The 24,766-nt window shown below is 34.8% G+C and overlaps 1 non-coding gene across 1 annotated transcript; it reads right to left on the bottom strand.

Moving 5' to 3' along the window:
• Positions 1 to 23,734: 23,734 nt before the first annotated feature.
• On the bottom strand, positions 23,735 to 23,841 carry LOC128293383 (small nucleolar RNA R71). The gene has a single exon (XR_008283567.1). It is a non-coding gene; the product is annotated as a small nucleolar RNA R71 (small nucleolar RNA).
• Positions 23,842 to 24,766: the final 925 nt, after the last annotated feature.

Raw genomic sequence — 24,766 nt, 5'->3', positions numbered from 1 at the left:
TTATAGATTGTTGATTTTGGACACCGACTCGGGGATCGTCAGTAGTTCATCACACTATCTATCTTTTTGGTACAGTTATATTTTGGACTCAATATGGCATGTATAGGTTAGGCTGATGATAACGATGTTTTGAAATTGTAAATATTTTGGCCATACGAAAATGGCGTATAACTTAAAATATCAGTATGTATTTTAGCTCGATCTCTGTTTATGTTTATTGACAATGTGAATGAGATAATTAAATTTTTAGTTCGGTAATACCTCTTAGCCTTAAACCGGCGACCGGATTCGGGTTAGGGGTGTTACAATTTATTGGTATCATAGCTACAGTTTAGTCGTTTCTAGGACTAACGTAGCGTATTTGAGTCTAGCTATACATGCCACATAGTGTTAATACGATAGTGTGTAACACCCCTATCCCGTAACCGTCACCGGAATAGGTGAGGGGCATTACCGGACTTGTAACTCATGCCAGATCAGTAAAATTTTGAACATTTTCTTGGAGTAAAGATCATTCAATTGGATAATTGCTAGACACAACCAGGGATAAAATTTAAAACTTATAAAAGTAAACATTCAAAAGATGTCATATTCGCATGGCTTATATACATTAACCAAAATATCCTCCCACTACTAGTCTATTCTATACATGCCATAAGATAATCCAAAACATAGCAGTACCAAACAGTGGATAGTGATAGTGTGACAAGTTGCTGACAATCCTCGAGCAAAAAGGCCAAAATCAACAATCTATAAAACAGAGAAACATAACAACAGAGTAAGCTTTTGTAAGCTTGATAAGTCTTAAGCAATTTAAAACCAGTGAACTCAAATATAACCAATTTGTTTATTTGATTCACATATAACATTTCATTTCATATCTATAGTTATCCTCATCGGACAAATCAAAATGTATATCCCCCAATATCCTATACTATTTCTCCATAACCGAATACTCACATATTCATATGGCATTCTCATATTTGCTTTTCATTTTACAATCATGATTTAATTCTGATGGGTCTAACATGTACAAGTATTTATCACATGCCTAACCAACCAAATTAAAAGTCGATCTTACGAATTCTCATATAACCTCTTTCTAGGTATACTACCCTTTTTGGCCGAATATACACAATTACGTAATACACAATAAGCAGATAAATTCTCACTTGATAGTGATCTCTTATAAACATAGGTACATTACATATTTTCACCTAACTTTTCACATTGACCAAATTCACAATAATCATAGAACAGTCTTATTGCTTTACTCACATATGCATCACATAACAACCTTGTGATTTAATCCAAATCAAGCTTAAATATAATCTCAAAATACATACCTGACCAACTTAACGCATTGAATGTATTTATTACCAATTGTTACTGTGAAGTCGTATAATCTTATGCTTTACTCGAATCTTCAACGAGACCTTTAGCTCGAATAATCCCCACACGTAGTCATCGGGTCTTATCCGGGAATAATCTCCACACGTAGCCATCGGGTCTTACCCGGAATATATTTCCAAGTTTCATGTACATTTAATCACATGTTACAACATTCACATCGACTGTCATATTTGTAATTCATTTGTCTCATCAAATATCTAAATATACACACCTTTCACATTTGGTCATTCGGCCACAATATATACACATCTCATACATATTTCACATTAGCCATTCGGCTTTACCACATATACATATCTCATACATATTTCACACTAGCCATTCGGCTTTACCACACATATATATATTTATCTTGTACATCAATTTTAGCAATAGCTTATAAGCAACTCAATTAGTTTCATCAATGTTTACAACAAAATCACATATTTACTACAAGCTGTTTTCCTGAGCAACAGTTATTAAATTATTTGTAACTGGAGCTACGAAACTCCAAATGAAGTGCTGTTAATTTTCCCTGAAAACAGACTCATATATCCTCTATCCATAAAATTTTCAGAATTTTTGGTTTGACCAATCAATACCAGAATTTTTCTTAAAGTTTCCCCTATTTCACTGTTTGACTATCTGACCACTCTTCACTCTGAATCAACTTTCTCATTGTACAGAATTCAAAATATGTTCTTGTTTATTTCATTTGAAACTAGACTCATTAAGGAGTCTAAGTATATAAATTTTATCTTATAACAATTTTTTTGTGTGATTTATAATGATTTTCTAAAAAAAATAGGGGATTTCGGAGTCATTCTGACACTGTCTCACACAACTTTAAATATCTCTTTATAAGAAATTCCTTTGCTTACACGGTTTCTTTTATAAGAAACTAGACTAATTAAGCTTTGATTACATATTTTATTCAGCCTATAATTCCACACCAACAATTTATGGTGATTTTCTAAAATCAAGTTACTGCTGCTGTCCTAAGCAAATTATTACAATTTGCTCTTAAATTTCCAAGTCCAAACACTTATGTACTTACCATTTGAGTTTAAAACATATCAAGGCCACATCACATCTTATTAAATCAACTCATTATGTCCTATTATGATGGAATTTACTCAACGTTTAATCACTTAAAACTTACCTCGGAAGTGGTCGACGACTAGATATCCACGGCTATTCGTTTACTTTCTCTTTTCCCCTATCCGACTTTGATCCTCTTTGCTCTTAAGCTTAAGTAAAACAATAGATTTGCTTAAGTACTTAACTAATATTATTCACTTAACAATCACATTTGGCAATCACATATCATTTAATCTATATCTAAAACAATAGATTTCAATATGTATCATATTTAATAAAACATGCCATGACTCGATTTCATGCTTATTTAATTTATATCTAATTCACATTCACAAGCAAAGCGTCACTTAATTTATCATGCTTTCTTATACATGAATTTAATCATATTGCTGAATGTCCTTATGTGTACATGGTACATACATAAGGCATATATATATATATATATACCTATATATGACCATTACAATTTAAACATTTAATCATAATCGGCAAGCTTTATTTCAACTATTTAAGGTGCAAACCAATTATGTTATTCATTAACATTTCGTCATATTAAATCTTTGATTAACCAATTTAACACATACCAAAATCCAATCATACATCTAACCTTTATCTCCATACCAAACCGAGTTATAAGATTATACATTACACTAAGCATATCATTAAACATACCTATTCAATTTAGCTAATTTCATAGCCGATTAATCACCTTACCCCACATTACTCAATGCCGAATATTAACCCAACATCACAAGCATAATCACCACGAAACTTACCTTAATACACATTTTATCCCATTGCCGAATACATATATATATCATCAAATAAATATTTATTCACATAACAACAATTCATTCACATCTCTATAAATGATCATAATCGGACATTATAAACAAATCAACTAGTTTAGCATTCAAATTCTTCTAACCATTCCTCAATCACTTACTCAATGAACAACAATCCAAGCACATCAAAGCATAGTCGAATGTATCATTCTTCTTAAATTAAAAAATAAATGCATGGGCTAACTTCAAAATCTATTTAACAACTCAACTTTACCAAAATTATCAAGAAATTAAGCCAACATACCTCCAATTGCTAATATAATTGCCATACGTCCTAAGGGCCCCTTTTGTTCTTCTTTGATCCTAAGAATCGGCTATTGAGAGAAAGAATGGATAAAACTTTGTTTTCATCCCTTTTTATTTCCATTATAAAACTTTATTTCATATTTTATAAGTCTTTATTTAATTCTTTAACAAAATGTATATAATATCATTTAGTAGCCATCATTACAACAAATAAAATACATATTTTCTCACCTAAAACCATCATGGTCGGCCATTATCATGAAAAATGGGGACTTTGACATGCAAGTCCCCGTATTTAATCCATGCAACAATTGGGCCATTTTAAAAATTAACCAACACATTTTCAATGTTTCTCACATAAGCCCTTTTGATTAAATTTGCATTCAATTGACAAAATCAAAGCATCAAAATTTCACACATAAATTGTAACATAAAATAGACATGAAATTTAACAATCAATTATTTGTGTGACTCGGTTTTGTGGTCTCGAAACCACTTCCCGACTAGGGTCAAATTAGGGATGTCAAATAGTATGTTGATTTCTGACAGTTAAAAATGTGTTTTCGTATAGTAATGGATCCCGATCCCGATCGAGCGGTAGTTGATGATGTAGAGAGTGTAGTGCATGCTCCCGCACACGGGACAGCACCGATGGACTCTCAACCTATTGCGAGCAATCAAAATGACGAGGCTAGACAAGCCTTTTATAATGTGATGAATAATTGGTTTAACCAATACATTCGAACTAATGCGGCTGCTCCACAACCCCCACTTCCAACAAATACACCCCCTACACCCACGATATCTCTGGTAATTAATCAGATGAGGTTTAATAAGCCCCCGTTGACAGAATTTGAAAGCACAAGGCTACTAAATTTAAAGCTACAGACAGTGATGATGCCGAGCAAGCTAAATTTTGGTTGGACAACACTATTCGAGTACTTGATGAACTATCTTGCACACCCGATGAATGCCTGAAATGTGCTATATCTTTGCTACGTGATTCTGCCTATTATTGGTGGAATACATTGGTTTCTGTTGTACCCAGAGAGCAGGTGACGTGGGAGTTCTTCCAAACTGAATTCCGGAAAAAGTATATCAGTCAGAGGTTCATTGATCAGAAACGGAAAGAATTTCTTGAACTTAAACAGGGTTCCATGTCAGTTACTGATTATGAACGAAAGTTCGTCAGACTTAGTAGATATGCTCGGGAATGTGTATCCTCTGAGGCTATTATGTGTAAACGCTTTGAGGACGGGCTAAATGAAGATATTAAAATATTTGTTGGCATTCTTGAAATCAGAGAGTTCGTAGTACTTGTTGAGCGAGCTTGCAAAGCCGAAGAGCTTAGTAAAGAGAAAAGGAAAGCTGATGTTGGAGCTGGAGAGTTTCATAAAAGATCTTCGGGAAAACCCTTTCAGCAATCATTGAAGAAATTTCGAGATGATTCAGGCCGATCTAAGAACACTTCGGGCTTTTCCAGACGAGACCGTGATCGACCTCCTATGAGTACGCGAGCCACTTCAGTTTCCAGTGTTGGAAATGATCCTCGAGATAAGGCCGAATGCAAGTTTTGTGAAAAATGGCATTCGGGGAGTTGTATATTTCATGATCACTCCTGCTATAGATGCAGATCATCCGACCACTTCATCAAAGACTGCCCGAGATTGTCAGAGTAAAATGTGAATCAGAGTGGGAAACCGAGTACTGCTACAGCTCGAGGTAGACCACCTAGGAATAGGGAGAATGCTAGTGGCGGTCAGAAAAGGTCTAAAGATGCTACGACCAGATCCGAGGCTCGTACTCCTGCTAGAGCTTATGTTATACGCGCACGCGAGGATGCTACTTCTCCTGATGTTATTACCGGTACTTTCACTCTTTTTGATACTGATGTGATTGCATTGATTGACCCTGATTCTACTCATTCATATGTATGTGAGACTTTAGCATCCAGTAAGACTCTTCCTGTTGAGTCTACTGAGTTCGTGATTCGAGTGTCGAATCCCTTGGGTCGATATGTGCTAGTTGACAAAGTGTGCAGGAAATGTCCCCTGATAATCTAAGGTTCCTGTTTTCCAGCCGATTTGATGCTTTTACCGTTTGATGAATTTGATGTTGTTCTCGGTATGGATTGGTTGACCGTACATGATGCAATTGTGAATTGTAAAAGAAAGACTATTGATTTGAGATGTGCAAATGATGAGCTAATCCGAGTTGAGTCTACTAATTTGAACGGGTTACCAGCAGTAATATCCTCGATGTTGGCTCAAAAATATGTAAAAAAGGGGTGGGAAGCATATCTTGCGTACGTACTTGATAGTAAAGAGTCAAAAAAGAAACTTGAATCAGTGCCAGTGGTTTGTGAGTATTCGGATGTTTTTCCTGAAGAGTTACCGGGATTACCATTTGTTCGAGAGGTAGAGTTTGGCATTGAACTTGTACCTGGGACTACACCAATTTCGATAGCTCCGTATCGTATGGCACCAACCGAATTGAAGGAATTGAAAGCTCAGTTGCAAGAGTTGACGGATAGAGGTTTCGCTCAACCAAGTTTCTCACCTTGGGGTGCACCAGTATTGTTTGTGAAAAAGAAAGACGAAACCATGAGAATATGCATCGACTATCGTCAATTAAATAAAGTGACAATAAAGAACAAATATCCCTTACCATGTATTGATGATTTGTTTGATCAGCTAAAGGGAGCCTCAGTGTTTTCAAAGATAGATTTTAGATCAAGTTATTATCAGTTGCGAGTTCGAGACTCAGATGTGTTTAAAACTACTTTCAGAATGAGATACGGTCACTACGAGTCCTTAGTGATGCCCTTTGGGCTCACTAATGCCCCTGCGGTATTTATGGAGTTGATGAATCGGATCTTCAGACAGTATTTGGACCGGTTTGTAGTTGTGTTTATAGACGACATTTTCATCTATTCGCGAGATGAAAACGAACATGCTGAGCACCTGAGATTAGTGTTGCAGATTTTACGGGACAAGCAGTTATATGCTAAGTTCAGTAAATGTGAGTTCTGGTTGAGAGAAGTTAGCTTTTTGGGGCATGTGGTATCCGCATTGGGTATTCGTGTTGATCCGAGTAAAATATCAGCCATACTTGATTGGAAGCCTCCTAGAAATGTTACTGAAGTTCAGAGCTTTTTGGGACTTACCGGTTACTACAGACGGTTTGTAAAGGGTTTCTCAATGATAGCCACACCAATGACGAAGCTACTTCAGAAAGATGTTAAGTTCGAATGGTCAGAAAAGTGCCAGAAATGTTTCGACCAACTGAAAACCTATTTGACTGAAGCTCCAGTGTTAGTGCAGCCCGAATCTGGCAAAGAGTTTGTCATTTACAGTGATGCATCCTTACATGGGCTGGGTTGTGTATTGATGCAAGAAGGTCGAGTTGTAGCTTACGCTTCGAGGCAATTGAAGCCACATGAGAAAACCTATCTGACCCATGATCTCAAATTAGCTGCCATCGTATTTACTTTGAAAATATGGCGACACTACTTATTTGGAGAGAGCTATCATGTATATTCGGATCACAAAAACCTCAAATATTTGATGACTCAAAGAGATTTGAATCTGAGACAAAGACGTTGGCTTGAATTGTTGAAAGATTACGGGCTTGTCATTGACTATCACCCGGGAAAGGATAACATGGTTGCCGATGCTTTAAGTCGCAAGTCACTGTTTGCTTTGCGAGCGATGAATGTACACTTGTCTGTTTCATCTGATAATGTGTTAGTAGCAGAATTAAAAGCCAAACCATTATTGATTCATCAAATATGTGAAACTCAGAAAGTCGATGATGAATTGGTTGCTAAACGAGCTGAATGTGTTTCGAATGTGGATTCAGAGTTTCAGATTGACAACAATGATTGGTTGAGGTTCATAAGTCGATTGTGTGTTCCAAGAAATTCGAAACTTATTTCGATGATTTTAAGCGAGGCTCATAGTAGCCGAATGTCAGTTCACCCGGGTAGTACAAAAATGTACAACGATTTGAAACGTTAGTATTAGTGGCATGGTATGAAAAGAGACATTTCTGATTTTGTCTCGAAGTGTTTGATATGTCAACAAGTGAAAGCGGAACATCATGATACCCGAATGGAAATAGGGTCGAGTCACGATGGATTTTGTATCTGGGTTGCCATTGTCACCAAGCAAGAAAGATGCAATCTGGGTTGTTATTGATAGATTGACAAAGTCGGTTCATTTTATTCCCGTACGTATGGATTATTCACTTGACAAGTTAGCCGAACTGTATGTTTCTCAGATTGTAAGGTTACACGGGGTACCTACTTCTATTGTGTCGGATAGAGATCCAAGATTCACATCGCGATTTTGGAAGAAATTGCAAGAAGCATTGGGTACCAAGTTGCATTTTAGCACCGCTTTTCATCCCCAGACTGATGGTCAATCCGAGCGGATAATTTAGATACTCGAGCGTATGTTGAGATGTTGCATCCTTGAGTTTAGTGGTTCATGGGAATGGTATTTTCCTTTGATTGAATTTGCTTACAACAATAGTTTTCAATCAAGCATTAAGATGGCACCTTACGAGGCTTTGTACGGTCGTAAATGCCGTACACTATTGTTTTGGATCGAGCTCAGTAAAAGTAAAATCTTCAGGGTTGATTTGATTAAAGATGCTAAACAGAAAGTAAAAGTGATCCGTGAAAGTCTGAAAGCAGCTTCAGATCATCAGAAGTCATATGTGGATTTAAAACGAAAAGACATTGAGTATCAGGTCAGAGACAAAGTATTTCTTAAAGTTTCACCTTGGAAAATGGTGCTCAGATTTGGCCGTAAGGGCAAATTGATTCCGAGGTTCATCAGGCCGTATGAAATATCCGAACGAGTTGGGCCGGTAGCATACCGATTGATTTTGCCCCCTGAACTTGAAAAGATTCAGAATGTTTTTCATGTTTCGATGCTTCGACGTTATAGATCCGATCCATCGCATGTAATTAGTCCATCAGAGGTTGAGATTCGATCTGATTTGAGTTATGAAGAAGAACCGGTTCATATTTTGGCTCGTGAAGAAAAAGAACTACGAAATAAGAAAATCTCATTAGTTAAAGTACTGTGACTCAAAAAAGGGGTTGAAGAAGCGACTTGGGGGCCAAAAGACTCAATGAAAGAACGTTATTCTAACATTTTCACTGGTAAGATTTTCGGGGATGAAAATTTCTAAGGGGGGAGAGTTGTGACAGCTCTAATTTGACCCCAGTCGGAAAGTGGTTTCGGGACCACAAAACCGAGTCATAAAAATAATTAGACATTATATTTGGTGCTTATTATATGTGAAAGTTCATGTGTGAAAATTTCATGCTTTGATATTGTCATTTGTGAGTGAAATTATTAAATAGGACTTACGTGGAAATTTTTGAAAATGTGATAGGTAATTTTTGTAGTGGTTAAATAATTAATGGTCTAAGATAAGTAGATTTGCATGTTAAATTTCCCACTTTAGTTTTAGTGGCCGGCCATAATGATGATGTTAAGCAAAATATGTATTATATATTAATATTATATAATAGTAATGGTTTAAATTATGAAATAAAAATATTAATTGAAATAAGAAAAGAAGAACAAAAGGTTTAGTTCATCTTCTTCCTTGTTTAGCCTAACCTTAAAGAAGAAAGGGGAGATAGCCATTCGGTCACTTTTGAGCTAGAATTAAGGTATGAAATTCATGTTAATTTTTGAAATTGTAGCATATATTAAGTTAGTTACTAAGTCCTTAATTTAGCCATGCCAAAATTTTGATTTTAGTAGTGATATGAGTATTCGGCTATGGAAGATTTTTGAAAAGAAAAAGATTAAGGATGTCGCCTGATTCTGGTTGTTGTTAAATTTTGCGTATCTTGTACTGTGGGTAAAATGCACAAAATAAATATGGTTGGAACTAACATTCATTGCTGTTCGGTTTATGCTTGAGGAGTTTAAAATTTGGGAGCTTCAAACTGTTTAAATTGCTATTTATATTGCTGTCCAAAAGTTTCAATTTTAGTAATGTCCCATTATTAATAGTTGAAACTAAGAAACAATTATTTGATAAAAGGATGTAGGTGGCTAAATTGTCTGAAAATTTAATTGTTGTTAGCTCGAAAAGTATTCGAATGCGTGCTGGAAATTAATATCTAAAGGCATGTTAGAGTTTAATATGTCTGAATGTATACAGGAGATTAATTTAACCCTGCTTAAATAGACGAAATGTGTACATAATTTAACCTTGTCTATTCAATAATTATTGTTGTTGTTCTGTTTCAAAATAGGTCAAGAGCTTATATACTTAAAAAATTAAAGTAGTACATTGCATGATCTTGAATGATTAATTAAATGCTTTTTGGTGGCTTTGATATATCATTATCGAATTATAATACAATATATATCTGATCTTGTATGTATGAAATATTGAAATTTTATATGTAATGTGATGTTTGTTTGTGTGTTTAAAATGAAATGCCGAATGTGAACATAGATAATAGTTGAGTAATGTTTGTGTTTAAAATGATGGAATGGAGTGGATGCTTTAAATGTGTTATGAACAATTATAAGTTAAATTAAGGATTGCTAAATTACCATTGTCATTGCTGAATATGTGCTTAATTAAAGAAGAATTTGTTGTTGAATGTTTTAAAATATTTAGATAGTTATAAATTAAGTCGAAGCTTGGTAAAATTGAATAATTGTGGCTTAATTGTTTAATGGCAATTGGCTATTATGGTGAAATGCAATGTTAATATTTAGTTGCTAGTGTTTATTTGTGTGTTAGCCGAATTTGAACTTGAATAATAATTTGAGCACGAAGAATTATATTGAGATTATGCTTAAGTGAAATTATAGATATATGTGATGAAATTGATTGGTGATATACATGTTTAAATAATATGAATGCAAAGAGTTGTGAAAGAGTAAATTGTAGTAAATCTGCTTGGGACAGCAGCTGTAATGTGAATTTGGAAAAAATCACCATAAATTGTGGGAGTGGAGTTAGAAGCTGAATAAATTATGTAATTAAAGCTTAGTAAGTCTAGTTTCAAATGAAATCAACGAGAACATATTTTGACTTCTGTACAATTAGAAATTTGATTCATAGTAAACGGTGGTCAGATTAGTCAAACAGTGAAATAGGGGAAACTTTAAGAGAAATCTAGTATTGATTGAAAAAACTAAAAATTCTGAAAATTTTAGGGATAAAAGATATATGAGTCTATTTTCAGGAAAATTTTACGGCAATTGATTTGGAGTTTCGTAGCTACAGTTATAAATAATTTAGTGACTATTGCTCAGGAAGACAGCTTATTGTGAATTTGTGATTATTTGGTAAACATTGATAAAAATTTGTTAATGAGTTGCTTAATGTTTTCTTATAAACTACTATGATCTATCTGTGTGAAAGTCAAATATATATATTATATTTCTGAAGTAATGCTTGAATAGTCGAATAATGACTAGTTTAAAATTTTTGAATTTAAGCTCAAGAGAAAAGAGGGTCGAAGTTGGATAGGGGAAAAGAGAAAGTAATTGAGTAGCCTTTCCGCAACCGTTCAAGTATATCCGAGGTAAGTTTTGAATAGTCACATTTAGTACGTAATTGATAATGTCTTGAAATGTGTATGATAACTGTACTGCGATCTATTGATTCTATTTGAATATAGTTGAGTGACAAATAATTTATGTTTAAGGCTTAAAGCTGAATAGACATTAGAAGTTAAGCTTGGAAAGTAAAATGGACATATATTCTTATGTATGTTATTGAGCCAAAAGTTATATGAATGGTGCCTATGTTATGCTATTATTCGAAGGGACTAAATGAACTATGATTGTGAGATGTTATGTGAATTGAATTTTCTTGCGAATAAGTATGCATGACATTCAGTGATGTTTATCCGGGCTTAGGGTCCGCAGGCTATGTGCTGGAATTATATTCGGATTTAGGGTCCACAGGCTATGTGCTGGAATTATAACCGGACTTAAGGTCTGCAGGCTACGTGCTTGAAATATGTCCGGGCTAAAGTCCCGCAGGCTTCTAGCTGGTATTATACCGGGTTTAAATTCCCGCAGACTTGTGCTAGTAATTGGTTTCAAGTCCTAAGACCTGACAAGCTTAATGCCAGTAAGTTAAGTAAGATTATGATATTGAATGTTCGTAGTAAACCATTGTTGAGTAAGTAGTATACATTTAAGATGTTCAGGTACATATTACTTACTCATCGGTGAATTGATTTCGGAGTGAATCATTAGCATCAAAGAAGAATATATATAAATATGATTGATGGTTATATTTGCAAATATGAGAATGATTTAATCGGTCATGGTATATTTGTATATGAATTATATGTTAAAATTTTTTTATGTACTCATGTACATTCAGTCAATGATTTTGTGAATTATTAGTTTTAAAGAATGATACTTAACTGTGAATGATTGTTATATCTACGAGTAAAACAATGACCTATTCGGTCAAATGTTGTTAGTATATGAGATTATTTGATTTAAATGCATCGTATGAACTTTATGTAGAAGAAAAATATGTGCTGAGAAATCTATGTATATGTTTATGTGTATTCGGCCATGAAGTAATTTGAATTGAGAATAAGTCTGTTTAAATGAATGTTTCGATTTTCGATAAGTCTTTAATTGTTTGTGATGCTTAAAACTTACTAAGCTTTGAAAGCTTACTCTATTCTTTATTTCTCTATTTTATAGATTGTTGATTTTGTCCACCGACTCAGGGATCGTCAGCAGTTCATCACTCTATCGATCTTTTTGGTACAGTTATATTTTGGACTCGATATGGCATGTATAGGTTAGGCTGATGATAACGATGTTTTGAAATTGTAAATATTTTGGCCATACGAAAATGGCGTATAACTTAAATATGAGTATGTATTTCAACTCGATCTCTGTTTATGTTTATTGACAATGTGAATGAGATAATTAAATGTTTAGTTCGGTAATACCTCTTAGCCTTAAACCGGCGATCGGATTCCAGTTAGGGGCGTTACAAAAAATCTCAGAGATGTACAATTCAGCCAATTTATCAAGCGAATAATCAGTACGTACCGTAATGAAATGTGTCGATTTCGTTAATCTATCAACTACAATCCAAACAACATCTTTCTTTTTAGGAGTTAGGGGTAATCCCAATACAAAATCCATTGTAACTGTATCCTATTTCCATTCTGGTATCATCATCGGCTGAAGCAAACCTGAAGGTACTTGATGCTTGGCTTTCACTTGCTAACAATGTAACACCCCGTACCCGAGACCGTTGCCGGAGTCGGACACGAGGGGTTCACAGACTAAATTCACTTATTTTTATTTTTTTTACAGTCCATTTAAAAATTTCCAGACAAGCTGGTTACTGCATCACTGTCGCCTTAAAAATCATATCTTGAGTTTCAAAACTCGAAAACCAGTTTCGTAAATTTTTCCTGAAACTAGACTCATATATCCATCTACAATTTGTTTTCTAGAATTTTTGGTAGAGTCAATTAGTACAGTTTATTAGTTAAAATCTCCCCTGTTACAGGGTGCGACTACACTGACCTTCATGCAATACGACTTGGATATCTCCCTGTACAGGGCTTCAATACTGATGCCATATGTTTCTAATGAAACTAGACTCAAAAAGGAATCTATAAATATAAGGCATGACTTCTAATTATCTCTGGTTAATATATAATGAATTTCCAAAGTCAGATCAGGGGATCCAGAAACCGTTCTGGCCCTGTCTCACGAAAACTTTAACATCTCATAATATACTGTTCATATGAATGTCTTGTTACTTTCCTATGAAAATAGATTCATCAAGGTTTGATTACATAATTTATTCACTATTTAATTCCATTCCTACTATTTTTAGTGATTTTTCACATCCACATCACTGCTGCTGCCAGCATCTATTTTTTTAAGGTAAACTTTACCTATTTCATGATCCTCCATGGATCAACTAGAGTTTGTCATACATATACCAAAAGTGATCATGAATAACCATTCCCATGGCTAACCGTTACCAACATTTCCATACCTCTCGACGGACAACATACAAAACGATTATAATGCTATGATCAAAGTATATTTAAGCCATTTTTGCATGGCTATCCAAATTTACACAAAACCGAAGGGTTCATGACCAACAACAAAAGGGTAGTCCTATACATGCCATTTCAAAGTTCAACCAAAAGTATACCAAAAGGAGCTTTGATAGTGTGGGTGACTTGACTTCAAAATCCGAGTCCGATAGCTGAAGAACCAAAATCTATAAAGCAGAGAATCAAAGAAACGGAGTAAGCATTAAATGCTTAGTAAGTTTTGAGCAAAGAATTTTAGCACATCTGAAGTATAGCATTCATATAAATAAACGGATAATTCCATATATACATATTCTCAAATCATTCCTACTTCACATTCCAACCCCTATATTCATACATAAGGGATCATCTTAGCCAAATACCGGAAGCTCATTACTCGACTGAGCGAATATTATTCGAAGGGAATCAACTATTCCAATGCACATACGAAACATACCTCATTGTTGGGATTTTACAAGCGTATTAACTGAAATTTTTACAGCAAGATCGCTCATTCTCGAATCACGTACCTTCAGAATTTAACCGGATATAGCTACTCATTCAAATGCCTTCGGGACATAGCCCGGTTATAGTAACTCGCACAAATGCCTTCGGGACTTAACCCGGATTTAGTGACTCGCACCAATGCCTTCGGGCTTAGCCCGGAATTAGTAACTCGCACAAATGCCTTCGGATCTTAGTCCGATATAGTCACTTAGCAAAAAGCCTTCGGGACTTAGCCTGGACATCATTCGAATAACCATGCACATTTATCAATAAATCATGACACATCCGTATTTCATTTTCATTATCAAAGCTCAAACACAAGACACTTATCACACTTGAAATTTCGGCTCAATAGCCACATACAAAGAGCATGATTTTGATTTGCTTAAAACATGATCTAATCAAATCATAATCTAAGTTCCATTACTCGAAAACTTACCTCGGATGTGGTCGAACGATTTTGGCGGCTATTCGATAACTTTTCCTTCCCTTATCCAACTGTGGTCCTCTAAGCTCTTGAGCTAATTCAAACAAATTTAACTTATTAAAGTCTCATTATGCTAGCTTATGGCCGAATATGACAAGGAGTTTAATAGGTCATATGGCCACCCTTTAACTCAAATACACAATGGTCATGCGCATTTTTAATCACATTAAGCAATTTAACACAATTCATTTGAACATCAAAAGAGGACCTCAAGGTACTTAGTCCATATATACATTAGACATTAGAGTCACATATGTACGAAATCACGAATCGAATTCAACATATTAGCTAATATTCCCCTTAGCCGAATTTTCTAAGTCAAGATAAAGCCATCAATATGCTTACCTTTGGCCGAACATACACATCAACTTATGTACTCATTCATGTGGCCGAACATACATGTCTATGTTGAGGCCGATTGCAACACTTAATACATTCTACAAGTATGGTCACTTGTATGGACTAAACACCATTTTGTTTCAAGTTCAAAACTTGGCCAATACACATATATACACTAGTAAAGCATCCTCTCCCTTTCCATCAATTCAACACATGCATTACTCATTAATATACAAAATTATATTCGGCCTTAGCACACAACTTGCTAGCCGATTCTTCTCCATCTAGCAACTAATGCACATATGTGCTCATTTGTTAGACTCTACTTCATCTAACAACAACCATATTTTCCTTCTACTTCCTACCATGGCGGATGCTCAAGATACCTCAAGCCTCATAACACATCCATATAGCTAACATGCTAATAGTCTCAAGGCTTCAACTAAAACTTTTGAAGCCTCTTAGTCGAATACTAACTCTCTAATAATCCCAAATCCATTCATGAGATAGTTAGAATTTAGACTAATCATCCAAGGGATGTATGAACTTTCAAAGCAACATTAAACATACCTTAATCTAGTGAGCCTTCATAGCCGATTTTTCTCCAAGCTCATTACCTTCCTTTCTTTCTTCTATTCGGCCAAAGATGTTCAAGGATGAACACACATTTTTTTTTCTTTGTTTTCTTTCTTCCATTCACGGCAAAAGGGGGGGCATGGATGAGACCATTTTTTTTTTCATCACTCCTCCCTTTCATTATTTAATTACTATGCTCATTATTTTATTTTTCCTAACATACATCACTAACATAACATGTTTGTGACATGTTTCCACCCATAGCATGGCCGGCCACTATGCTTTAATTTGGCTAATTTGACATGCAAGGACAAGCACTTTCCCACATATATTAATAGGCCACTTGAACACTTGCCTAGCATATTTCTAAATTGTCTCACATAAGTCCCTACTAATAAATTTCACATACACTGACCAAATTAAAGTATGGAACTATCACACAAGCATTTACGCACATCATAAACACAGAATATAACCTTTAATTATTTATAAGACTCAGTTTTGTGGTCCCGAAACCACTTTTCGACTAGGGTCAATTTAGGGCTGTCACAAACAAATCAAACACTTTGATACAAATTCTAAAATATCTCGTTTCATGCTCGACCACCAATATAACTGTTTCAAATCATTGTACATTTTAGTACTTCCCGAATGAATAGATAAACAACCACTGTATGCTTCGTACAAATTTTTTTGAATTAGTTCAGTATTCTTTGGTACACAGATTCTGTTTCGAAACATTAAACAATCATCGGCTTCGATTTGATAATTTGAATCACTATTCAACTAACATTGCATTCTTTTAGCTTGTAACTCAGTATCGCACTTTTGACCTTCACAAATTTACTAAAGATAAACCAGTTTAACTTTCAACTCCGCTAAAATAGAACCATTATCGGACATAGTCAATCTCGTAAAAATTGCTTTCAAAGCAAACAAATATTTTCTACTTAAAGCATCTACAACTACATTAGCTTTCCCCAGATGATAATCGATTAGTAACTCATAGTCTTTTAGTAGCTCGAGCCATCTCTATTGTCACAATTTCAGATCTTTCTGATTCATAATATACTTTAAGCTTTTATGATCAGCAAGAAGTGGCATTTTTTACCGTACAAATGATTTTGCCAAATTTTCAATGCGAAAACAATAGCAGCAAACTCTAAATCGTGCATCGGATAGTTATTTTCATGCGGTTTCAACTGTTTAGAGGCATAAGCTATCACTTTTCCCTTTTGTATCAACATGCAACCCAAACTATTCAATGACGCGTCGCTATTAATCACAAACTCTTTACCCGACTCAGCTTGAACCAAAACTGGTGCTTCAGTTAACAACGCTTTCAATTGATAGAAACTCTGTTGACATTTTTCAGATCACTCGAATTTCACATCTTTTTGTAACAATCTAGTCATCAGTGTAGCAATCATCAAGAATCCTTTGACAAATCATCGATAATAACCAGCTAACCCTAGAAAACTTCTTACTTTAGATACATTCTTCGGTGGTTTCCAGTCAACAGCTCTTGAAATTTTGCTCGGATCAACTCAAATACCTTCTGCTGAAACAATGTCCCTCCAACTTCTCTGAGCCAAAACTCACATTTACTGAATTTAGCATACAACTACTTATCTATCAAGGTTTGCAACACTATTCTCAAATGCTTGGTATGCTCAGACTCATCTCGAGAATAGATCAGAATGTTGTCAATGAACACAACAACGAATCTGTCTAAATACGATCAGAAAATCCAATTCATCAAATCCATAAAAATGAAAAGAGCATTACTTAGTCCAAATGACACAACAAGGAATTCATAATGTCTATACCTCATTCCAAATGCAGTTTCGGCACATTTGACTCTTTAACTCTCAACTGATAATAACTCGATCTCAAACCAATCTTCAAAAACACTATTGCCCCTTTTAACTGATCAAATAAATCATCAAATCTCAGAAAAAGATACTTGTTCTTTATTATAACCTTGTTGATCTGGAGGTAGTCAATACACAGTCTTATTGTTCTGTCTTTCTTCTTTAAGAACATACTGGCGCACCCTAAGGTGAAAAACTAGGTCGTGCAAAACCTCTATCTGTTAACTCTTGCAACTGAGATTTCAACTCTTTCAATTCTGTCGGAGCCATTCTATATGGAGCTATCGATATCGGTGAAGTTCTTGGTACTAATTGAATAGCAAACTCAACCTCTTTAATTGATGGTAATCCCAATAATTCTTCTGGAAACACATTCAGAAACTCACAAACTATCGACACTGATTCATTCTTCGATTCAGACACTTTTGCATCCAATATATAAGCAAGATAAGCTTCACAACCTTTTCTCACATATTTTTGAGCTGACATAGACAAAATCACAACAAGCAATCCACTAGACTCATCTAATTCAATTTGAAGGATTTCACTATTTTGACATTTCAATTCAATAATCTTTTAGAGTCAACCAACCCATTCTCAGAATTACATCAAACTCATCAAATGGAAAAAGCATCAAATTAGCCGAAAAATAGTAACCTGAGTCATTAAAGGATAGTTCTTGCAGACTTTATCAACTAGAACATACTTGCCTAAGGGGTTCGATACTTTAATCACAAATTCAGTAGACTTAACAGGAAAACTCTTACTAAACACTAAATTCATACAGATACACGAATGAGTTGATCTAGGAATAATCAATGCAATCATAATAGTGTCATAAAGAGAAAATGTATAGGTAATAACATCAGGTGAAGACGTTTCTTTGTGAGCGCAAATAGCCTAGGCTCTATCAGGCGCTTTGGCCTCAGATCTCAAAGCAGAGTCTTTCGTTGTACCTCTACTATTGGTCACATTTCCCACATTTCTTTGTGGCCTCCCTCTAATGGTTGTATTACTGGGTCTTGCATTTTAAAATTAGTCTTTCTCAGCTAACTCAGAACAATCATAAATAAAATAATCTGATGAACCACATTTGAAGCAAGCTTTATTACTTTTGTTCCAATATTCTCAAAATGTCGTCTCTCGCATTGTTGACACTCGGGTTTATTGTCTCTCACATTGCCAAGACTTGATACTAATGTAGCTTGAGTTTTAGGACTTGAGAATTGTTTTCCACGATCTCAGCTCAAATTCTCGATTAAAGCATTTGAACAATTAAATGAATTTTTAAATTTCTTTGACGAAGATTGATATGACTTATTCACCGGTCTTTTTCTCGAGTCTTTAGCCTCTAAATTTTCTTTTCTCTTTTCTTTGCTAAGCTCATTGGCTTTGCATGCTCTATCAACCAGGACAACAAATTCTTTTAATTCTAGAATTCCAACTAAAAGTTTAAAATCCTCATTCAACCCATCAACAAACTATTTAGACATGATTTCTTTGGTAAAAATATACTCCTGAGCATACTTGCTCAATCGTACGAATTCTCTTTCATATTCAGTCACAGTCATTACGCCTTGTTTCTATTCTAGAAACTCTTTTTGCTTTTGATCGAGAAATCTATGACTTATATATTTCTTCTGGAATTTAGTTTAAAAGAATTCCCAGGTAATCCTTTCTCTCGGCACCACAAATACTAGTGTATTCTACCATTGATACGATGTATCTTTCAATAATGAAATGGTACACTTTAAACTCTCAGCTAGAGTACATGATAGTTCATCACATACCTAAATAGTATTTTAAAGCCAAAATTCAGCTCTCTTGGGATCGTCATCAATGGTATCTCTGAACTCCTCAGCCCCGTACTTACAGATTTTATCAACCGGAGGCTTATTTAGTTGTTGAAATTTCACAACTTGAGGGGCTACAAGAATCAGTTGAGGATTAGGTAGGGGTGGAGGTCATTGAGCAGTCAAATTTATCCAAACATATTGAGTGAATCACTCATTCATCATTTGGAAAAAGGCTTCCTTAGCCTCTTCTCCCTGACTACTCGATATGGATCTAGATCTAGAAGGTGTTGTCCTTTGAGTGAGAGTTGGCGCATTACTCTTAACATCATCAGCTACAACTAAATCAAGATTCATTTACTATACGAAAAACACATTTTAAATTGTCAGGAGTCATCACACTATCATAGGTTATATATGGCATGTATAGCTAGACTCACACACATGCTACATTAGTCCTAGAATCGACAAAATCATAGCTCTGTTTCTAATAAATGTAACACCCTTGACCCATAGTTGACGCTGAAATAGGGTTACGGAGTACTACCGAACTTATAACACATTAAAACATACAGTTCATATAAAATTAATCAGATCATATACATTTCATTCATAACCAATCATTGTGTCCCTAATACGAGCCTACGATGTAACAGCCTGATTTTAGCTAAATCAGAACAGTGGTTTTGGGACCACAAATCTGAGGTTAGAAAATTATTTTAATATTACTTTTGATATTTACGGCATGAAATTAGATGTGTGTGAAAGTTTCGTGTGCTAATTTTATCGTTTAAATGTTTAATTTGACAAAAGGACTTAATCGCATAAAATGCAAAGTTGATGTTCTAATTGTTTAAGTGCATAATTGCCATGATTCATTAATGGTGAAGTCCTTATTTTGTGAATAAACTATGGATAATGGAAATTGACATGAATAGCCATTCATTAAACGATTTATGATGTTTTAAACAAAAGTTAAAATGACAATAATAGAATTAATGTATAATTAAGTAAAAGAAATATCAAATATGGCTCCGTTATCATCTTTTATGGCCAAATGAAGAAAATATGAAAGCTAAAATAGGGCTTTTATATTCAACACTTGCATAGCTTGATTGAGGTATGTTTTGAGCTCGGTTTTTGATGATTTCTATGTTTTTTGTGATCGTTGCTTCGTGTTCTAGCTAGCCCATACCCTAATTTTTGAGTTTGTTAGTGATTTTGGAAAATTCCATTGATGGAACCATGAGTTTATGATGTTTGATGATGAATTTAGAAAGCTTGTTGATAGATTAATATGTTTTGTAAAGTGATTTTGAGTGAAAATGTCTAAATAGGATTAAATTGTGAAAAGTGTAAATTGACGGGTTAAATTGCAAAATAAATGAAAAATATGGGCTGCTAGTGACCCATAGAGAATCTAGATAGGCTTGGGTTTAAAGAAATTTCTTGAATTTTATGTATTTGTGAAATAGGGACTAAATTTAAGAAATATGTAAATTTAGGGGCTAAAGTGTAAAAATACCCAAATATGTGTTTTTGGACTAAATTGAAAGATTATGTGATTAAATGAGTTGAATTTGTTATAATATAGATCAAGATAAGAGTAACCCGGACTTAGATCGTGGCATGAACAAAATACTCGACTAATCGACTAGTTTCTTCGTTTTTACGTCCGAGGTAAGTTCGTATGTGATAGACATTGTTACAATTATGTTTTTAATGCTTTAATATGGCATAAATTATATAAATGAGATGATGGTTGTGTACAACAATGAATCAACTATGTTGGCACTTGGTGTGCGTTTCGAGATAGCTTCGGCTCTATATATAACACTTAGTGTGCGAATTGGAACAGCTTCAGCTATATGTGGCACTAAGTGTGTGATACTGAGATAGTTTTGGTTTAATGTGATGGCACTAAGTGTGCGAGTTCCTTGAGTATTGAACAAAGAGGTGAAATTGTAATAAATAAATACGAGAGAGTACAGGTACGTATGATACTTATGTGGTAGTTGACACTATGTGTATGAAGCTTGATGGATTTGTATATATTTATGATAAATGGTCATGGGTTAGAATTGAGTGATGATATAAGATTTACTAAGTTTTTTATTAATTTATGATTTGAATATTGTGAACTGCCGAGTTTATTTAGTACGAACTTACAAAGCTATGAAGCTTACTGTGTGTTATTTGTATGTGTTTTATAGAGTATCAAAGCAAAATCAGACTCGAGGATCATCGGGAAACGTCATCACACTATCGATCATCTCGTTGGTACTTTTGGAAGCTTTGTATATATGGTATATGGCATGTATAGGCTAGTGCCATTTTGGTATGTATTGAATTATGATATTAGCCATGAGATTTGGCTTGTAAATGTTGGCATATGTTTGGCCATTTAAATTGGTTTGAATTATATGTTTGATAAATGATATATGTGATGTATATAATGTCTTAAGTGTTAGCTTGTTGAGAATGGTTGTATGGATGCTCTTTTGGATAGTTATATGTTGTGGGATTATTGCTTGGAAGTTGGTATATTTGGTATGATTTGAGGATGATGAATTGATATGTTTGAGAAGCATGATTTGGTATGTTTTGAATATGGAATTTAGCAATTGAATTGATTGATGATAGATGGCATGATATGTCTGTGAATTGGTATGTTTTAGCTGCCTATATATGTGTTGAAATGATACCATTTTGATGGTTATGTGTGCATGAGAAAAGGGTGGCAAATTGGCTTTGCAAATGGCCTATTTTTGTCCAAACGGGTAGAGACACGGGCATGTACCTCAGCCGTGTGCGAGACCTAGTCATGTTACACGGCCGTGTGTTCCCTGGGGTAACCTTTCGAATTAAAGTACCATACAGTTTTGACACAGCTTAGACTCACGGGCATGCCTATTGGCCATGTGCTGCACACGGGCTGGCACATGGTCGTGTGGCCAAGTTAGTAACCTTTCTAATTTTCCCATAGCCGCGTGTCTCCATCCGTATGGTGCAAGTCAGTATGTATGCCCTGTTTACACACGGCCTGTGACACGAGCATGTCTGATAGCCGTATAAGGCACATGGCCTGGTCACACGGGCGTATGACCCTTAAATATTTGAAAATTTTCTAAGTTTCCCAAAGTTTTCATATGTGATCAGTTTAGTCCCGAACCTTCTTTAAAACATGTTTAAGGTCTCGTAGACCTAATTAAGGGACATTGTATTTGCGAATGAATGTTATTTTTTATTGAATATTTACTGAGTTTTGAAATGTATGATTTATGTTGTGGTTAATCAGTAATGCCTCGTAACCTTATTCCGGTTACAACTACGGGTTAGGGGTGTTACATACGAGGCCTTAAACATTCATTCAGGGTGGTTCGAGACTAAACCGATAACTCAGAAAATTTTTCAACACTTAGAAAATTATTACAGAATAGTCCTTAGGCTAGCTAGACCTAGTTGCAATGATCTCAAAAACATAGAAATCATTAAAAATGGGACAAAACGGACTTACATGTACAAGGAGAAGTGATCGAATCTTCAAAGCCCTAAACTGGTGTTTTTGCACATGTAATTTTGACAATAGGAAGAAGATGAAGGAAATTTTGGCTTTCTTTTAGTTATTTTAACCTTAATAATTAATTTACTATAATAACCTTAATAATAAACCTTTAATTCACCTAATTTAATGACCATACTTGTCCACTCACAATTGAAATGGTCTAATTACAACATAAGAACCTCTACTTTAAAGTTCTATAGCTATTAAATACCTTTAGCTAGCAGAACAACATTTTTGCGCTTTACGCGATTTAATCCTTTTTATCAAATTGACTGATCAAACGATAAAATTTCTTAACGAAATTTTCACACAATCATATATTCATACTGTAGACCTTAAAATTATAATAAAATAAATATTTCAACTTCAGATTTGTGGTCCTGAAACCACTGCTCCAATTTGACTAAAAATAGGTTGTTACACTAATAACCAGTATCAAGTTAGTACACAGGTCTCTTGCACACCAAAAAGTATATTAGCTCACCCTTAGGTCTCATTCAGCCCGTAAGGTCAATAAAGGACTCAAATTGCACGTTTTACTAACTTAACCAATACTTAAAGAAAGTGTAATTAAACTTAACTAAAATGCTCATGTTCAATCTCCTAAAGTCCAAAAACTAGTTTAATCCGCTACACCATTACAATAGATTACTTTGGTCCAGATGACCTAGAATAATTGCAGTTTCAAGGAACGATGACAAAAGATCTGAGTTAGCATTTAAAATGGTCCCTCTAGCTTTGTGATACCTTCAAATACAATAGGGTCATTGGTTACGCTATTCATCTTTGGTGGTTTCCCTTTTCATTAATTGATAATGCCTTTTCTTGGTTTGATTCACAAGCACTATGATCAATCACGACATGGGAGGAACTGGCAGGAAAATTCCTACAAAATTTTTTCCCCGTTAGTAAGACAGTTAAGCTAAGAAGAGAAATTTCAATGCTTAAATAACTAGAAGGAGAAAGTTTCCATGAAGCATGAGAGCATTTTAAAATGTTGATACAAAAATGCCTACACCATGGATTGCCTAAGTAGTTACAAGTGCAAATTTTCTACAATGGGTTGGATGTGCACTCAAGGTCAGGATTGGATGGAGCCGCACAAGGTGCCTTAATGAACTAAACGTACGAGTATGCATACATATTAATAGAAAATATGGTGATGAACTCCTGCCCGTGGTTAACTGAACGACACATATATGGTTAGAGACCATCTATGATAAAGGTTGTCCACTAGGATGACAAATATCAACAGCTAGTGAACAAAATCAACCGCATAGAATCTGAGAAGAAAACACCATCTATATATAGAGGAGACAAACCACTCTTCCACTATATTAAAAATCCCACCAAGGATGTGAATTACACCGAGAATAGGTTTGGAAATCCTTATTCAAATACTTACAATCCTGGATGGAGAGATCATCGAAACCTGAGAAGGGAAGGAAGTTAAAAAGGAGGGACTAGTTCTAATCAATTCAACACTACCTATCAACCTCCTTATTTACAAAAACCTTAGGGAAGGACCAACCCAAATGACCATATTGTATATGGTCAATGCCTGGATCGAATCAAAGGGGAAATGTAGACAATAAGGACAGATGTGAAGCAGGTGCAGACTGAGTGCACCAACTCGGTAAAAACATTGACTAAGCTTAAAGATCAGATGAGCCAATTGATGATCATAATGAGTGATATCAAAAACACAAATTGGCATAGGTATCCCAAACAATAGTGAAGATAATCCTTAGAGAAAAGGGAAGGAGCATGTGAAAGCAATCGCGCTCCGATCGGGTAAAGTACTAAGTAGGCTGAAGAACCCTACTCAGAAGGTAAATAAGAGGAATACTAATGATCTTCAGAAAGAACCATTAGAAGTTGATAATGAACCAGAACTAGAAGAAGTAGTTGAACTTGCCGTCAAACCAGAGAAAGAGACAATTAAAAACCC

Source organism: Gossypium arboreum, chromosome 5, assembly GCF_025698485.1.
Source record: "Gossypium arboreum isolate Shixiya-1 chromosome 5, ASM2569848v2, whole genome shotgun sequence".
NCBI lineage: Eukaryota > Viridiplantae > Streptophyta > Magnoliopsida > Malvales > Malvaceae > Gossypium > Gossypium arboreum.
Note: the sequence above shows the minus strand (reverse complement) of the source record. Positions and strands in the feature narration are given on the sequence as shown.